Source organism: Eublepharis macularius, chromosome 10 (genome assembly GCF_028583425.1).
Source record: "Eublepharis macularius isolate TG4126 chromosome 10, MPM_Emac_v1.0, whole genome shotgun sequence".
In the NCBI taxonomy this organism is placed as follows: Eukaryota; Metazoa; Chordata; class Lepidosauria; order Squamata; family Eublepharidae; genus Eublepharis; species Eublepharis macularius.
The window spans coordinates 80,653,147-80,670,704 of record NC_072799.1 but is presented as its reverse complement, the minus strand read 5'-3'; the positions used below and the strand labels follow the sequence as shown (position 1 = coordinate 80,670,704).

General features: G+C 43.7%; 1 pseudogene; it reads left to right on the top strand.

Moving 5' to 3' along the window:
• Nucleotides 1-2,636: 2,636 nt before the first annotated feature.
• LOC129337157 (receptor of activated protein C kinase 1-like) lies at nucleotides 2,637-3,500 on the top strand (annotated as a pseudogene).
• Nucleotides 3,501-17,558: the final 14,058 nt, after the last annotated feature.

The following is a 17,558-nucleotide window of genomic DNA, read 5'->3' as shown; positions in this document are numbered from 1 at the left end:
ATTGTTTTACACACAATGGCCTTAAATTCACACAGAACACAGTCCTCCCTCTATAGCATCAACTCATCAAGTTTGAGAGCAGGGTTCCATGTTTATGGACCCCAAGGAATGCTTGGGAAAAGCATGTGTCCAAGCAAGTGTTGTGCTGTGCAGTGTGCACACACGCACACCCTGTTCTTTTCAAAGGGGGGGTGGTGGAATTGGGGAACGATGCTCTAGTCGCACTTAACCAAAAACTGCATCATCCCAAACTCTTCAAGCCAGTGAGTTTCTCCTCAAGCACGTGAAAACTCTCACAGTCATGGACCCCAAAGAAGGTGAGTGTTGGCAGGAGCACACAATGGCAGGAAATTTACTGGCAAAGTGGTGCTGGCACTGCACACCCACACAGCATGCAAAGAGGAAAGTGTTCCATTGCCAACTAGTACAATGTAGTGAACTAAAAAAGCATTGCTTCTTTAAGATAGAAAAGCGAATAAATTATGCAATATTTCCCTGTACCTTGTAGCTTCGTTTCCATGATGAGGGACAAATCTTCTTTGTCCTGATCTACTTTGCAGCAGCCCAGGACTCCTGGTTTAAACCTGCTGGCTGCTTGCCTGTCTTTGCACTTCATGCGAAGAGAAGTAGAGGGAGGATGGCCCTCTTTCCCCCCTATTTTTACTAGTAAAAGTGGAAGACTGAACAGGTTGCTGGCTGCCAGTCTCCCTTTCTAACTAAAACCATTAAACTAGAGTTGAATGAAAAGGAAAAAAGAGAAATCACCAGGAGACAAGGAGAAAGAAAAAAAAATCTGACCAGATTGGTCATTACACATGGAATACTGATCTGGAAAGACTGGTTTGTGTGTGTGTGTGCATGTGCATGTGCACGTGCATGGGTGCGCGCATGCAAGTGTGCAAGTGTACAATGCACATGCCACCACCTCCCAATCATGTGATGCTGGGTTAACAACTTTAATCTGAGAAGCCCCAAAAGCCTGAAGACTTTCTGGGCCAGATCAAATTCCTCCCGGTGCTCCTCAACCTGCTATCTTTGGACGACTTCTCTAGTGACATTGGTGGCCCTGGCACCACGGCACCTAAGTGATGGACAGCAGCAGAAGCCCATTGAATGGGCATGAACCAGCTCCACTTACCTGGGACCTCCTCAGAGAAGCTCTTTTAATAATTGCCTTTTCTTTCCAATTTTCACCCTAATCGGCATAACATGAGCCTTTGAGAAGCTGGGAGATCAGAGGCTGAAGGAGACCCCCTCCCTCCTGAAACCCAGGTGTGCATGCCCACATGAATGTTGCCAGCCTTTCCATGCATTGTGTGTACAAAATGCACAGAAAGAGATGGCGATGTTGACGATGGCACTGATAGCATCGTGCCATCCCAGGTGCAAAGCAGACCTTTGATCCCTATGAGCCACTCAATGCCAGTGCCAGCCGATTGCCCAGGAAGCACTAAAAAATGCAACTTTTTATAAATGTTTGCAAAAAGTAATGAAAGAGATATAAGACAGGAAGACTATATCACCATCACGGCAAGGAGCGAATATAACCCTAATATATAAAGAAAGGAAAAGTCCATTAACATCGCAATCATAGAGGCCAATCTCTCTACTGAATGTGAATTTTTTTTACAACAATAATGGCACAGAGACTTAAAAATGTATTCCTGATTTAATATATGAAGATCAAACAGAATTTGTTCCAAAGAGATATATGAGAGATAATATCAGATATCTACTTGATGCAATTGAATATTCAAGGAGAAAAGAAGAAAAAAATGGCAATTATGTTATTGGATGCGGAGAAAGCTTTTGATAATGTGTCTTGGAAATTTTTGATATAAGTATCACAAAATATGAACTGTGAGACTGTGTAATATTGGCTCTTTTTCCATAAGGTATACTCCTAATCACTACACTTCACACTTGGCGTCTAATTCAACAATAACCACACATGAAAAGGAAGAACAACAACTGACATCAACTGTTAACAGTTGAATGGAGAAATTGATTTGGTCTTGCTTTAGTAGGCAGCTATGCATTCATTAAGATGCAGAAAACTGGAATTAAAGTTATCCTGGCTCTCTGCATATCTTCATACTAGAGATTGGCACAAACCAAAATACAAACCAAAATTCATGACGAACCAGGCCAGTTTGTGGTTCGTGAACCAGCGGTTTTTCAGATCCCATTTCTGACAAATTGCCACGAACTTTAGGCTGGTTTGTTTGGTTCATTTTTTGGTTTGTCATTGCAGACAGCCTGGTGCTGATCAATCAGTTTCCTAGGTAACAGGGGATGGACTTCCTGCAGACCTTCTGCTGACCCGGAAGTGATCTTCTGCTGGTCCGGAAGTTACCTTCTGCTGACCCAGAAGTGATGATTTTCTGCCCTGGATGTGACATTCTCATGAACCAAATGAAACAGTTTGCGAACTGGGGGAGGAGGTTCGTGAAAGTTTGTGGTTCGTGAAATTTGATGAACCATGAACCACATGAACATTTTTACAGATTTTTTTTTTACATAATTATACCCTGTGCCTTGGGTCTCTTGCACTCTCTCATCTAGTCCCAATGGTGACTTGCCAGACGTGGATGAGGTTATCCGTGTAGCCTGCAAACAGAGTCTGTCCCCATGTGGAAGCTGACCCGGGATGAAACCAACTATGGGATCCCTCAGCAAGCTCTGCGGGGCCACTCCCACTTTGTCAGTGATGTGGTCATCTCCTCCTATGGGCAGTTTGCCCTCTCTGGCTCTTGGGATGGCACCTTGCGCCTTTGGGACCTGACCACGGGAACCACCACCCGACGCTTTGTGGGACACACCAAGGACGTGCTGAGCGTGGCCTTCTCTTCTGACAACCGCCAGATAGTTTCAGGGTCCAGGGACAAAACCATCAAGCTCTGGAACACACTGGGTGTCTGCAAGTACACTGTGCAGGATGAAAGCCACTCTGAGTGGGTCTCCTGTGTCCGATTCTCTCCCAACAGCAGCAACCCCATCATTGTCTCCTGTGGCTGGGACAAGCTGGTGAAGGTGTGGAATTTGGCGAATTGCAAGCTAAAGACCAACCACATTGGGCACACCGGCTACCTGAACACGGTGACAGTCTCACCTGATGGCTCCCTCTGTGCTTCTGGTGGCAAGGATGGCCAGGCCATGTTGTGGGACTTAAATGAAGGCAAGCACCTGTACACCCTCGATGGCGGGGACATCATCAACGCCCTCTGCTTCAGCCCCAACTGCTACTGGCTGTGTGCTGCTACTGGGCCCAGCATCAAGATCTGGGACCTGGAAGGCAAGATCATTGTGGATGAACTCAAACAGGAGGTGATCAGCACCAGCAGCAAGGCAGAGCCACCTCAGTGCACCTCTTTGGCTTGGTCTGCAGATGGACAGACTCTGTTTGCAGGCTACACGGATAACCTCGTCCGCGTCTGGCAAGTCACCATTGGGACTAGATGAGAGAGTGCAAGAGACCCAAGGCACAGGGTATAATCATGAACCACATGATTCTTTTTTCCCTGGTTCATGCCCATCTCTACTTCATACCCATTTCTGCATGCACAACATTTTTGTGCATGTAAAAGGCATGGGCTTCTCTGCTGTGCCAGTCTTCATGGAATCATGCAGCGACAGAGTAGTAGAGCCTGTCAAGATTTCTATGGGTGAAGGCCAATTTGGCAAAGAGCGAATTATGCTGTGCTGCTCAAACTACGTCACACAGGATTCATCTCTCCCACTACACCGTGTAGTGGTTAAGAGCACCAGACTCTAATCTGGAGAACGATGCCTGCATCTATTAATGATTAAATGAAAAGGTATAGCTTTTTCTTAGCTGTAAAATAAATAGGCTGAAGGGAATATATTCAATAATACAAGGATTTTGCTTCATTTGAGGACTTTGAAGCCAGTTTGATGTAGTGGTTAAAAGCGGCAGTACTGCAATCTGGAGAACCGGGTTTGATTCCCCACTCCTCTGGTTGAAGCCAGCTGGGTGACCTTGGGTCAGTCACAGCTCTCTCAGAGCTCTCTCAGCCCCACCCACCTCACAGGGTGATTGTTGTGGGGATAATAATCACACTGACTTTGTAAACTGCTCTGTAGGTGATAAGTTGTCCTGAAGGGTGGTATATAAATTGAATGTTGTTGTTGTTATTATTATTATTACACCACTTGATTCCTTTGTTTCAGGATGCATTCTCATGTTATGTGGCATCCACTTGTGTTTGCAGAAATAAACATCAAATAAACATGTGTGCTGAAGATTCATCTTGTAAACATGCAGGGATGGTAGACAAGTGCTGGACAGCCTGGACTTGTGGTACATCCCTTGAACAAGTCCCTTCTATGTTTAAAAACACCTTGTAGTCCTTGCCACTGCAAATACCAATAGATAACATAATGTGAATTCAGTCTCCATCTAAAATAGATCAATTGAGACCCCACAAAGTAGCCTCTTGCATGTCTTCAGAGCAGAGGGGACAGTTGAGACCAGAAGAGCAGTTTTGAAACAGTCTCTTCACTAGCACGTTGTTCCCATAACACACTGAGGGACTCTCCAAGGCTACAAACAGAAAAATTACAACTGAGGTCTTGGAGCTGTTGGCTCCATTGCTCACATGACTGAGCTATTTGTTCAAGGGACTTTAGAAAACACTCAGACCAAGTCAGTATATATATGCGAGTGATTAGAGACAAAAATATATTTCTGCATCCCATTAATCTCCCCACTCTGGTGAAATGTGTGTGCCCCACATGGGAAGATAGCACCTGCATCTCCCAGTACAACCAATGTACAAGACTGGAGCTGTGAAGGCAAGCAGGGAAAACAGTCTGACAAGAAGGTAAGTCAGGATAGGTGGTATGAAGGCAACTCAGTCAGTACCTGAATGCTGAATGAGAGCCAGTTTGGTATAGTGGTTAAGAGCGATGGGATTCTAATCTGGAGAACTTGGTTTGATTCCCCACTCCTCTGCTTGAAGCCAGATGGGTGACCTTGGGTCAGTCACAGCTCTTCCAGACCTCTCTCAGCCCCACCCACCTCACAGGGTGATTGTTGTGGGGATAATAACATTATACTTTGTAAACCTCTGAGTGAGTGTTAAGCTGCCCTAAAGGGCGGCATATAAATCAAAGGTGGTGGTTGTTATAAACTGCTTGGACTGAGGGCATGGTATGTTTAACTTGCGGTCCTAATGGGAACTTACAGCAGGCTGCGAGTTCCTGGTTGAAGCTCGGTTCAGAAGTTCAGGGGCCCAATTCTATTGGAACTGTGGTGTGGGAAGGAGGAGAGGCTCCTTCCTCCCATGCCACTTTCCTGTACTGAAAGGGCCTTGGGGGCATTATTTGCCCCACAGGGGGAGCATGTGCAAAAATTCAGTGCACATGCAGCCCCCCCCCATAGGGTCAAATAATTCTCTCTTTGAGCAGTTTCAGGTTGGGAAATGGCACTGGGGGAGGCAGTGTTCTCACCCCCCCTCCACACCATGGTCCTGATCCACATCGGGCCTCTGTGGCCATTTGAATTGCCACAGGAAACTTGCAGCCACTATATGTGTAAAACGAATGGTGAAGTCTGGGCCTGAGTTGTCACTTAGCCAGCCAGAATACTATTGGTCCTTTGGCCATCTGCAGTCAAAGCAGGCCTGTGACTTCCTCCTCTCAGCTGTGGAAAAAAATGTATCCACTAATGGCAGCTCTTTACTCTGGAACAAGGAGTCTTCCCTTGACAAGGAAGCAGCCTTCTGGAGGCAGGGGAAAGCTCCTTGTGCCAAGGGAATAATAACATAATGGTAGTAATATTCCATTTATATACTGCCCTTTAGGACAACTTAATGTCCACTCAGAGAGGTTTACAAAGTATGTTATTATTATCCCCACAACAAAACACCCTGTGAGGTGGGTGGGGCTGAGAGAGCTCCGAGGAGCTGTGACTGACCCAAGGTCACCCAGCTGGCTTCAAGTGGAGGAGTGGGGAATCAAACATGGTTCTTTAGATTAGAGTCCCACCATTCTTAACTACTACACCAAACTGGCTCTCTCTTGGGTTCCACCCCTTGGAAAGTGTCCAAGAGGGGGAACTCAATTTATCCACAAGTCTGACATGTTCTGATCTGTCGTGAAGGAACTTTTGGGATAAATGAACAAACTTTTGCACCATTGTCAGTGTAGAGCAACAGTTACCTTTCCCCTTTGTCAGCCCTGTTAGTGGTTTGTCTTTGCCAAGCTTTTCTATGAATTATGCTTCTGTGAAAGGGGGCTCTGACCTTGTTTATAAACCTGTCAGGCACAACATTTTGGGGAAATAAAATTAAAAAATGCATTTAAAAAGATAAATGCATTGGGAAATTAATATCAATCACCATGCTTAATTTTGTAGAGTTGATAGAAAATGGCTTCATTTGGCTGAGGAAAAATATACAATGTTGATAAGAGAGAAATAGCCAAGTAATATTTAGGGCTCTCTTAATGAAAAATATTAATTTTCTGATAACATTTTTTTGCAGCGTTGCACATGCAGATGGCAGGCTGTAACTTCCTCAAATAAATCCCTGTAGCTCCTGATTTATCAAGCTGCTTTATGACCTGTATGTAATAAGGCCCAATCACAAGATATAAGTATAAAAACAAATCAAACACTGGAGAAGTTAGGCCAAGAGAATAGGAAAAAGCACGAGAGTTTGTCCTTCAAAAGGTCGTGCTTTCTGCAAAATTAGTGAGATTAAAATGAAATTCTATGGAAAATCCCTTTGGGTTGCAATGTTGCATTTGCATTAAAATGCAAATATGCCTTCATTATAATGTTTGTGTGCAAATCATAGAGCTGAATTTCATTTAGATATGTGCCACTGGAAGCAGAAATACACCCTTGATATAGAGTGGCATAACTAATATTCATTGGTTAATTTCCCCAAACTACGGTACTTTGCACATACTTAGAGACACTCTTTTTTTTATCCTGGCTGAACATACTGATCCTCAAGGCTTTTTTCCTGGGAAAAGAGATGGTGGAAGTCAGGACTGCACGGTGACATCACTTTGGGCCTGCTGGAACAAGGGGGGAGTTTTTTAAACTTTAAATTGTCCTAGGAGAAAATAGTCACATGGCCGGTGGCCCCGCCCCCTGATCTCCAGACAGAGGGGAGTTTAGATTGCCCTCCGTGTCGCTGAAGCGGAGACAATCTAAACTCCCCTCTGTCTGGAGATCAGGAGGCGGGGCCACCGGCCATGTGACCATTTTTAAGAGGTGCCAGAACTCTGTTCCACCACGTTCCCGCTGAAAAAAAGCCCGACTGATCCGGATCCTGAAAGTACATTTTAGATCTACCTGATGAAGGCTGATTGGAATGAAACCCTGATTACATAATAATGTAGTTACACAGTTACTGCATTTGAAACAGTCATATATAGGTATTATCATCAACCAGGAGAGGCACTAAAAGTCTTCTGTTTTAAAGATACTCTGAAGCAAAACTTGCTGGGCAGGGAGGGCGAGTTGAATATTACAGGAGGTGCACATTCTTTTTGATATGAACCTGTGGAAGAGCAAATGTCAGTAGCACTCTATGACACTTCTGATTATTCCTTCTCTGGTTGAGGAGCAATTTTGGGGTCTACGTGGATTCCAGGTTGGCTGTACAGAGGCAATAAGTAATAGGGTCAGGTGCATCCATTTTTATTGGTTGCTCAGACCCTACTCCCTTTACTAACATTGCAGCCATGCATACTGGGAGCCCGGCAACCATGCATAGATCTTCCTGATATGAATGTTTGCCATGTTATCTGAACAGAGGCAATCTACATATCACTTCAATACATGCAAACTGACTACCTGTTCAAACAACAGAGTGCTACATGTACCAGAATGATCACGGATAACGCACACTCCTTATAAGCGTGGTTGCCAAGCCCCTCATATGCATGGCCGTAGTGTCTGAAAGTGGTTATTTTGACCTTCTTATCCTTCTGAAGCAGACACTGTGGCAGAATTGTAAGCAGCACCATTCATAAATTAAATTCCTTGCAAGCATGACTTTCTTTCTTTCTTTCTTTCTTTCTTTCTTTCTTTCTTTCTTTCTTTCTTTCTTTCTTTCTTTCTTTCTTTCTTTCTTTCTTCCTTCCTTCCTTCCTTCCTTCCTTCCTTCCTTCCTTCCTTCCTTTATATCCTTCACTGTCCAGAATGATTTTGAAGCAGCCAACCTGAATTAACTAAGACAATTAGATAGATAATTAGGGAATTTACCCTCTGAGGGGCTTAAAAAAGCAGATATTAGGTCACTGCTGAAAAACAAAACTGCTTTGGAGGAGAATTTGGCTCACTGTTGACCTACCTCCAACCTTCCTTTGCTGGGCAAGCAGATTGAATATACGGTGGCAGAAAAAGTTTAGGCATCTCTGAATGTCTCGTCTTTCTTGACCTATTTCAATGCATTTTCAGACCTGGTTATCAAATGAGGATATCTTTAGTTGGGATGATTTGAGTCAATAGATTTGACGAAGAATATTCTTCGGCCATTTTGTTCTGTTGGACTATGTGGAGCAGATGGTGGGTGTCATTGGGGCTCTTCTCAGATGATTTTCATCTTTTTTACCTAGTAAGACATAGGATGTTGCCAGCAACCATACTATTTTCTGGATAGGGGTTCCATAGCTACAGTTAATCATGCATTGGTGACATCCACATTAGACTAATCTAACATATATTACTGTATTATATAGAATGGAGTCCCTAACATGGTACCCATAGGTACCAAGGCACCCTCCAACACCTTTCCTGGCATCTGTCAAGTGCTTTTAGAAAGTGGGCATGGCCAGGTGGAGTTTCTAAATGGAGATCATTGGACATCTGACTGGCTGTGCAAATTGCTTTGGCAGCAGCTGCCACCACATCAAAAGGATCTTCATTGCATGATTGAATTTAAGTGTATGCAAGAAAATCCTTTTTTAAAAATATGTTCATTTACAAAAGCATCCTGTTAAACACATCTTTTGCTGAAAACATTGAAGAGTTACTATTGAAAAATAAGACATAGCAGTGGGCTTACAGACCCTTTAAAGGAGATGAGACAGGTTGGAATGGTAGAAGAAGGTGTACCACAAACCCACGTCCAACTCAGGCTTAGGCTGACCTTCCCCTACCCTGAGGTAAAACTTCTCCTCTTTAAGCCTATGAAGCTGTATACTGGGCTGGGAAGCCTCTGGTAGCGTGGTTGATGTTAAGCTTCAACTTTCTTCTTGTCCCACCCTTAGGAAATATTAAAAATGGTTACCCAGCCAAGTCTTAGTAGGGAACAGATCAGGGGTTTGTGCTTCCCTTTAGCAGAAACTGGCACACAAGGCTTGCGGAGGTTCAAATGGTAACAGAAGGTTTATTTGACCCCCCAGTTGGAAGAATGAGACAGACACAAGTCTTTGGAATTAAGGTCGGCTTTATTAAATACAACATAACTCTCAACTGCGGCAAGGCAAACTGGCGGTACAAGTCAAGCCACGGGATCACTACAGGACCTCCGCCTTGACCTATCTGGGTGAGCCCCACTGCCCCAGGCATGAGTCATTTCATGGAATGGCCTAGACCCGGCCGGCCAGGCAAAGGTTTCCCCACCTCAAGCTCCTAAAGCCTCAGTCATACAGCATGAGGGAAGGGCTTGCACCTGGGGTTCCCAGAAGGCAGTCTGACAGGTGGTGGTAGCCATGAAGCATACCATCCCTCCTGACAGACCCCATTTTCCCCCATGGGGAATTGCCACGAGGGTGCTCACTGGCCTGCTCCCTATTCCTCAACTTTTTCCTGCCAGGATAGCCTAACAGGCACCACTCAACCAAATGCCTCAAACCCCTGCTGCAGTACGAGGTAGGCGAAAAACCCATCACCACTTTGCCAATTAGGGAAATGGGAAAAAATTCCTACCTGGCTCGAAAACAGCAGCCGGCTAATCCCGCACTGAAACAGGGTGAGGAGGGTGGGCCGATCGCACGGAGCAACTGAAGCCGGGGGTGGAGACGCCTGATACAGCTTCTGTCTCCACCCCCTCAGCAGATCCCGGATGCCTGGGAAGGAGGGAGGTCTGTCTCTTCCTCCTTCCGAGGGGGCAAACTTCGGTCCCCAGCCGAGCCTCTACGAGGTGGCTGGGAAGGGGCTGCATTACAGTAGGTTAAAGTCAAAAGGCAGGTAGGCAGGTGTTTGAACTGAAGAAACAGAAAGGTTTTTGTACAGGAACTTCACTGGTGTGAGGCACTAAACATTTGGTATAACACTAGGTTGCTGGCTTCTTTCAGAGGTTGGCATTGCTTAACAAATGCTCTACTTTTAAAGCACAGACACAGCACGACCTCCCCTCCTCTCCAGACTTAAGGGTGCTCCACTGAGTCAAACCCTTACTAGATACTTGGCAGGCGTTATAGTTATGAGCTATAACCCTGTTCCTGGCACTGAAGGGGCGACTCCTCTCTACCCACTTCCTTGGCCCTCTATAATTCCCAGATCTCTTGAGTCTAAGTAGGAGTTAGTGCTGGTTTTCCCCACTTTAGTCCTAGGACTAATAGTGCTTCACAAACATTATTTCCTCTCACAGAGGATTCTCTGGCCGACCCTCTCTGGTCTAAAGCCAGGCTCCAACTCCCTCCCGCTCTCTTGTTTTCTCTCCCACTCCAACCGCCAGCTTCCCCAACGTTCCATCCCCAACGGCCATTTCAGGCTAGCCAAATTGGGGGGGAGGGGGAGGGGGAGGAAACATGTCAATCATCGCTCACTGGCTGGAAATCTCAGCATCTGAAGCTGAGTCCGTCACATGCATCAATGGCCAAATTAACTACCTAGGTACATGATAGACCAATAGCCAAATTTTGGGGAAAATGGAAGGATTTCTTTAACTACTTAGGCAGAAATTAACATTAATTAAGGTAACTTAGTATTAGGATAAGATAAAACACAGGGAAATGGCTAATCAAAAAGGTTAATATTATAGTTTGTATAAGTATAAGTAACCAAGGAGGGGGGGAGAGAGCCATTACACAATTATGTTTAGTTATGGCAAATTTTGAATGTACTTTTCTATGAATTCCATGTAATTTTAAATGCAGTGCTTGCATAAATCCCAAACTAATTCCAAATGCACAGTTTATATAAGTTTGTATGTCTCAATTCAATTCCAAATGTAGTGTTTGCATAATCTTTTTATGCACTTTCTATTTCCATATTTTCTTTTAAAATAAAATTTCTATTTTTTTTAAAAAAAAGAACAACAGGTCCAAAATTTGGGATTAGGATTAACAGGGGCCAACTGTTTGGAGCATATCATTCCAATTTTATACCACCTTTCTGGGTCCAATTCAAAGTGCTGGTATTGAATTTTTAAGACCTAAATGGCCTGGGATCAGGTCACCTCAAGGATCGTATCTCTTTCCATATCAGGGCTGATTCCAGATAACTAACCTTAAGGTGCTTCATGCCGCCCTCTTCCGGATCGCGACGGGGAAAATGCGAAATATCACGTTTCCTCGCGCGAGTTTTGCGTGACGACGCGCAAAACTCGCGCGAGGAAACGCGATATTTCGCATTTTCCCCATCGCGATCCGGAAGAGGGCGGCATGAAGCACCTTAAGGTTAGTCATCTGGAATTGGCCCAGGTTTCCTGGACACTGAGGTTGCTTCACAATGTCTACCTGCTATCAGAGATAACTTAGGTGACCTACAGTACAAACCCAAGCAGAATTGCATCCTTCTAAGTCTGTTGACTTTAACAGCCTTAGAAGAGTATAATAAATAGGATGGTGCTGTAAACAAGAGAGAACCATTCCTGTAGCACTGGCAAGCTATTAAATACTCTCCTGAGGAAGCCGACCCTCTTCCCTCCCCGGCTGTGTTTCCAGAGCACCGATAAGTCTGCTTCATTAAGCTTCTGGAAGGCAAATGTTACCACTATTGCTTTGTTTATTTTGTTTGTAAAATGATCATTATGATTTTTTTAATGAAATCCAGTTTGGTGTAGCGATTAAGAGCGTGGGATTCTAATCTGGAGCCAGCTGGGTGACTTTGGATCAGTCACAGCTTCTCGGAGCTCTCTCAGCCCCACTTACCTCACAGGGTGTTTGTTTGTTTGTTATGGGGATAATGATAACATACTTTGTAAACCACTCTGAGTGGGTGTTAAGTTGTCCTGAAGGGCAGTATATAAATCAAATGTTGTTATTGTTGTTGTTGTTATTATTATTGGAGGACCAGTTTAGGGACTGAGTTTTTGAGGGTACATTGTTTGATTGTATTCAATATTTTAAATTGTGTTTCAAGCTATTTTGTTGAATTTTTTAAATAGAAAACTGGGTTAGAAATATTTGAAATAAATAATAAAACGCTTGGCATGTTTGTATTAACTACCGAAGTCTCTGTGAATTCCCAAGATGACCATCTATGGGAGAGTCCTAATATTTCCCATGTGCAGATTTATCTCTGATTCCAGTGCAAAACACTTTAATGCCAGTGAATGGAAGGAAGCAATTAATGCCCAAGTAACCAGAGAATCTGGACTGGAATTTGAAATGTGTATATTTTTCCATCTCTGGCTTTTGGAAGCAACAAGTGTATTTTTTAAAAGGTCCAGACAGAATAAAAGTATCTGACAAAAGCCCCCGCACTTCTTCATTTTTTCCAGTTTTCCAATATTCTGTCACAATTGCTGATCTGCATCTCCTTATGTCTTCTATATTTGGGATTTGAAATTCTTAAGGATTGTCTAACCCCAACCGGATGGACTTAATAATACAATAAAACCATTTATATCCATATGTGCAGAAAAGCCAACATTTGTTAGAATAATATTTCCACCATCTACTGTAGAAGCATCTGTTGCCAATGTGAGATATACCTTCTTATTTGTGTCTTTAAGGATTGCCTAAAAATAAGAAGCCCAGCCAAGCTTAAATCCTTGTAATTTCAATGGTAGACTTTAAGGCTGCAATCCTGACACTTTCCTGGGAGCAAGCCCCACTGAATAGGGCTTATTTTTATGTAAACCTGTAAGCATTGATCTGTCTCATTGAAATTACTTCAGCTTTAAAGTCTCCCAATCTGATGGAATTCTGCCAAGTGTCAAGTGATCCAGAAGGAGTTAAGGAGTAGCAACCAACATTTGCTGGGATATTTCAAAGGATTTATTTGTAGATAAATCAGGAACAAAAAATCATCTCCTTGGTAAATGTGCAATGGATCTTACAATTCCCTTCAACCCACTGACACATTTTATAGTTAGTGAAAACTTGTCACTGCTTCAATTATTTTTAATACAGTGCTAATGCAATTAAAATAGGAAAATATACACAATATAGAGTTGGTGTGGTGCTTCACAATATGCTTCTATCCCAGTGGGGCTGTTCAGTTTTCCAGAAAAGAATGCATCATTATGAGGGCTTTTCAAATCTGAAAATTTGCTTCAGCAAATGCACAATGCCATCTTAAGCAGACTTAAACTCTTCTAATTCTACACTCGTTCTTTGCAACTATTTCCCCAGTTAGAATAAAAATAAGAATAATCAGTTCAAAATCTTTGTCCCGTATATTCTCATATAAAAGCAAGCTCTAGACAGCCAAAAAAAAAAAAAATCTTACAAATGGATGTTTTTGTAAAAACAAAAGTAGAAAACATGAGACAATCCCCAGTGAATTTGTTAAAATGTGTTTTTTATTTTTGAAAAAATAAAAAGACAAAACAAACCACGAATCCTCAGTTTCTGGTAAAAAAAAGAAGAAGAAGAGAGCGATGACTGGGGTAAGAGGCAGGATCTCATCATTTGGAATCATTAATTTTGATATGCTTGCTTTCCACCTTCATATTTTACCAACATGTGTATGTACTCGCTCACGCTGTACTGAAATGCAGAAATGTATCGCATAACAAAAGACTTACAGCTCTTTGGTCACACCTGAGGTAATTTGGCATCACTGCAGTGCCGTCAACCTAACTGAATCTCTTTCTACCAGATTCAAATTGGCAATGTATGACAAGCAGCTTACAGGATCAGACAGATTTGTCTTCCATACAGAAGTATAAGATGACATTTTATAGAGTTTTGTAAAAGTTCTTTTTCAAACTGGAATTTATTTCTCCTATGACACATTTGATGGGAACTTGGATCCACTCCATGTGTTCCTTTCCAAAGTAGGAAGGAAGCTTCATTTTGGGACATGTTTAGTTTAGTTAACTGGTAACCCCATTCTAAGTCCTGGCATGCAAGGGTTTAAGATGATGACTAAACACTACACTACGCTGGCATTGTTGGAATAGGCGACTCAGCATGCCTTGGACACTGGTGGGCGCTGCATGTCTCGGTATGTATAGGTAAATCTAGCAAACTGCTACTCTCTTGTCTAAGGTGGGAATGCTTCTGTCCTGACTCCTCCTCCTTGTCTCTATGCCCTTTGGGAGATCTCCCTCTCTTGCCTTGTGGTCTTGAAGAAGCAGGATGTGATCCTCCATGCTCTGCCATGATGGTCTTATCCACACACAGACTCACATCTCAGCCTCACTACCTATCTCAGGCCGTGGTTTAGATTCAGGGAACGTAACTCTTTAGATTAGGATCTTTCCCTCTTCTCCAAGATATTGCTATGGAAGGAATCGACTTCAATAAAACTGTAAGTTGTATCTTTCTATGATTTTGTCTGATGACTAATTAATGCACGTTTGGAGTTTAAGCACTTCTGCCTAAATAACTGCTGTGTTACCATAAAGGTATCACTAAACCAGGGTTTTTTTCCAGCTGGAACGTGGTGGAACGGAGTTCCGGAACCTCTTGAAAATGGTCACATGGCTGGTGGCCCCGCCCCCTGATCTCCAGACAGAGGGGAGTCTAGATTGCCCTCCGCACCACTGAACGGCGTGGAGGGCAATCTCAACTCCCCTCTGTCTGGAGATCAGGGGGCGGGGCCACCAGCCATGTGACCATTTTCTCCGAGGGCAACCCCCTGAGTTTCACCACCTCTTTTCCCAGAAAAAAAAGCCCTGCACTAAAATATATATGAATTAACCAAAATTCCCAATTGGCCTATCCCCTAGAAATGCCAGAGCATCTGGAGATATACCAGCAGCAAGCAGTGCTGACTTGGTTGTGACATTGCCACAGAGGTTGTTAATTTATATCCCACATTTTCAGCAAGGCAATTATAGTCAGTCAAATTGTTGTGGAAGTTCAACCCTATCATGTGCACATGAAACCTTGAAGGAAGTCCCATTGAGTCAGTGGGATACGTGAAGCAGATTAATAGTTCCCTTTTTATGGATGGGTAATTGAAGCTAAAAATAGAAATGTGCCCTATCCCACTAACAGAGAATATGGCTGAAAAGGAGTTTCAAGACAGAGCCAGATAGCCATAGACAACAATTCTTTCTCCTCCTCACAGTCAAAACCCAAATGTTGTATGAAAACAATGTACATGGCATGCGATTAGAATTAATAGCACAAGGTGACAGGGTGTGTGTGTCCGTTCCTTGCCTTACATGTTTCTCCAGGGAGCTAGGAATAGTGTACACAACCAGGGCTTTTTTTCAGCTGGAACGCAGTGGAACTGAGTTCTGGCACCTCTTGAAAATGGTCACATGGCCAGTGGCCCCGCCCCCTGATCTCCAAACAGAGGGGAGTTTATATTGCCCTCCACGCCACTTGGCATGGAGGGCAATCTAAACTCCCCTCTGTCTGGAGATCGGGGGCAGGGCCACTGGCCATGTGACCATTTTGGCCGAGGGCGATTTAAACTTTGAAAAACTCCCCCCTTTTTCCAGCTGACCCAAAATGATGTCATTGTGCAGTCCTGGGAGTGGGCGCGCACTTTGTGTGCACTCATGTGATACCAGGGTCACCACCTCCCACCAGGAGTTACTTCCTGTGCTGGCAACCCACTGAGTTCCACTACCTCTTTTCCCAGAAAAAAAGCTCTGTATGTAACAAACCTGTGAATCAGTTGAAGCTGGTGGGGAATGACTGGCCAAAGTAATGCCATTCCATTCCCTCCCTTTCAAGACAGGATCTATTGGAAGTATGTAGGCACCATATACAACAGCACACCGGCAGTACCTTGTCCAGAATGGCCAGCCCTGGAATTTTGCTCCCATCATTCACCTCTCTCAGCAGCCACGTGGCTGAAAGGAGTTTGACTGGAAACTTTGAACTCTCGTGTCAACAGCCATAATGAAGTGTGACTCATTCTACAAATCAAAACAGTTACTGCCCTACTGTACATTTGAAATTCACTGACGTGTCAACATGGCCTAGGGCTCTGCTGCCTCCCAGAGAAGAGGTCAGAAGTCTTGTGTGGAACACGGAACTGTTACGGCTTGCCCAAAGTAGCCACCTTGGTTTGGGTTCTACCACAGCACTGGAACACACCAGCTATGTAGATATAAGGAGTTAACAGAAATGAATAGTGGGAAATTCAGATGTGCTCTGACAGTGGGGCAAGATGAGTCATAAACAGATAAGTGGCTTCTCACTTTACAAAATCATTTTACTGCCCAGAGTTCATCTGGAACATGGAGCAAGCATTTTATTAGGCTTTTGACCCATATTAAAACCATGCGCCTGAAAATTCAGTTTTGTGTCCTCCTGATTTACAGTACAGTGGTGGAGTCTCTGATTTCTGTTTTTAGACAACATTGTAGACAGACAGAATCCATCCAGTCTAGGCCCACCCACAGAGTATTCCACAGCCAAGATATTTTTAAAAAGAACGCCTTCCTTTAAAAGCTCTTTGTCTTGACAAAGCACATTTTAATGAAGAACTGCTCCATGTCATCACTAAAGGAGCAAAACTTTAGCACAAAGATGTCTATTAATAACAGATCTAATCAGGGCTTTTTTCTGGGAAAAGAGGTGGTGGAACTCAGTGGGTTGCCCTCAGAGAAAATGGTCACATGGCTGGTTGCCCCACACCCTGATCTCCAGACAGAGGGGAGTTGAGATTGCCCTCTGCGCCACTCGGTGGTGTGGAGGGCAATCTCAACTCCCCTCTGTCTGGAGATCAGGGGCCGGGGCCACCAGCCATGTGACCATTTTCAAGAGGTTCCAGAACTCCATTCCCCTGCGTTCCCCCTGAAAAAAAGCCCTGGATCTAATAAAGTAATGTGTGTGAGTATAAAGTACCCTCAAGTCTCACCTGACTTATGGCAGCCCCAACAAGGGGGCTTTCATGGCAACTGAGAAGCAGAGGTGGTTTGCCATTGCCATCCTCTGCAAAGCTTTCCTTGATGGTCTCCTATCCATCCTTGCTTAGCTTACGAGATCTGACAAGATAGAGCTATATCATTCTGTCTTCCCTCCAATAAAGTAATAATAAATAGAAAATGCAGACACTGTAGAGGAACCATGGAAGGAAAAGCTGGGGAAAGTCTTAAAGAGAAAAAAGTCAAAAAGAGAAAGGAAAAAAATCGGCTAAATTAAAAACTTGGAGAATGCTTTTCTGTCACCCACCCACCATTCTTTTATTATTTTCCAAAGGAGAATGAAGATCATTGGAAAAAATGGAGTCATGTAGTGATACATTTGATTAGTAAAATGAATAATAGCATTGG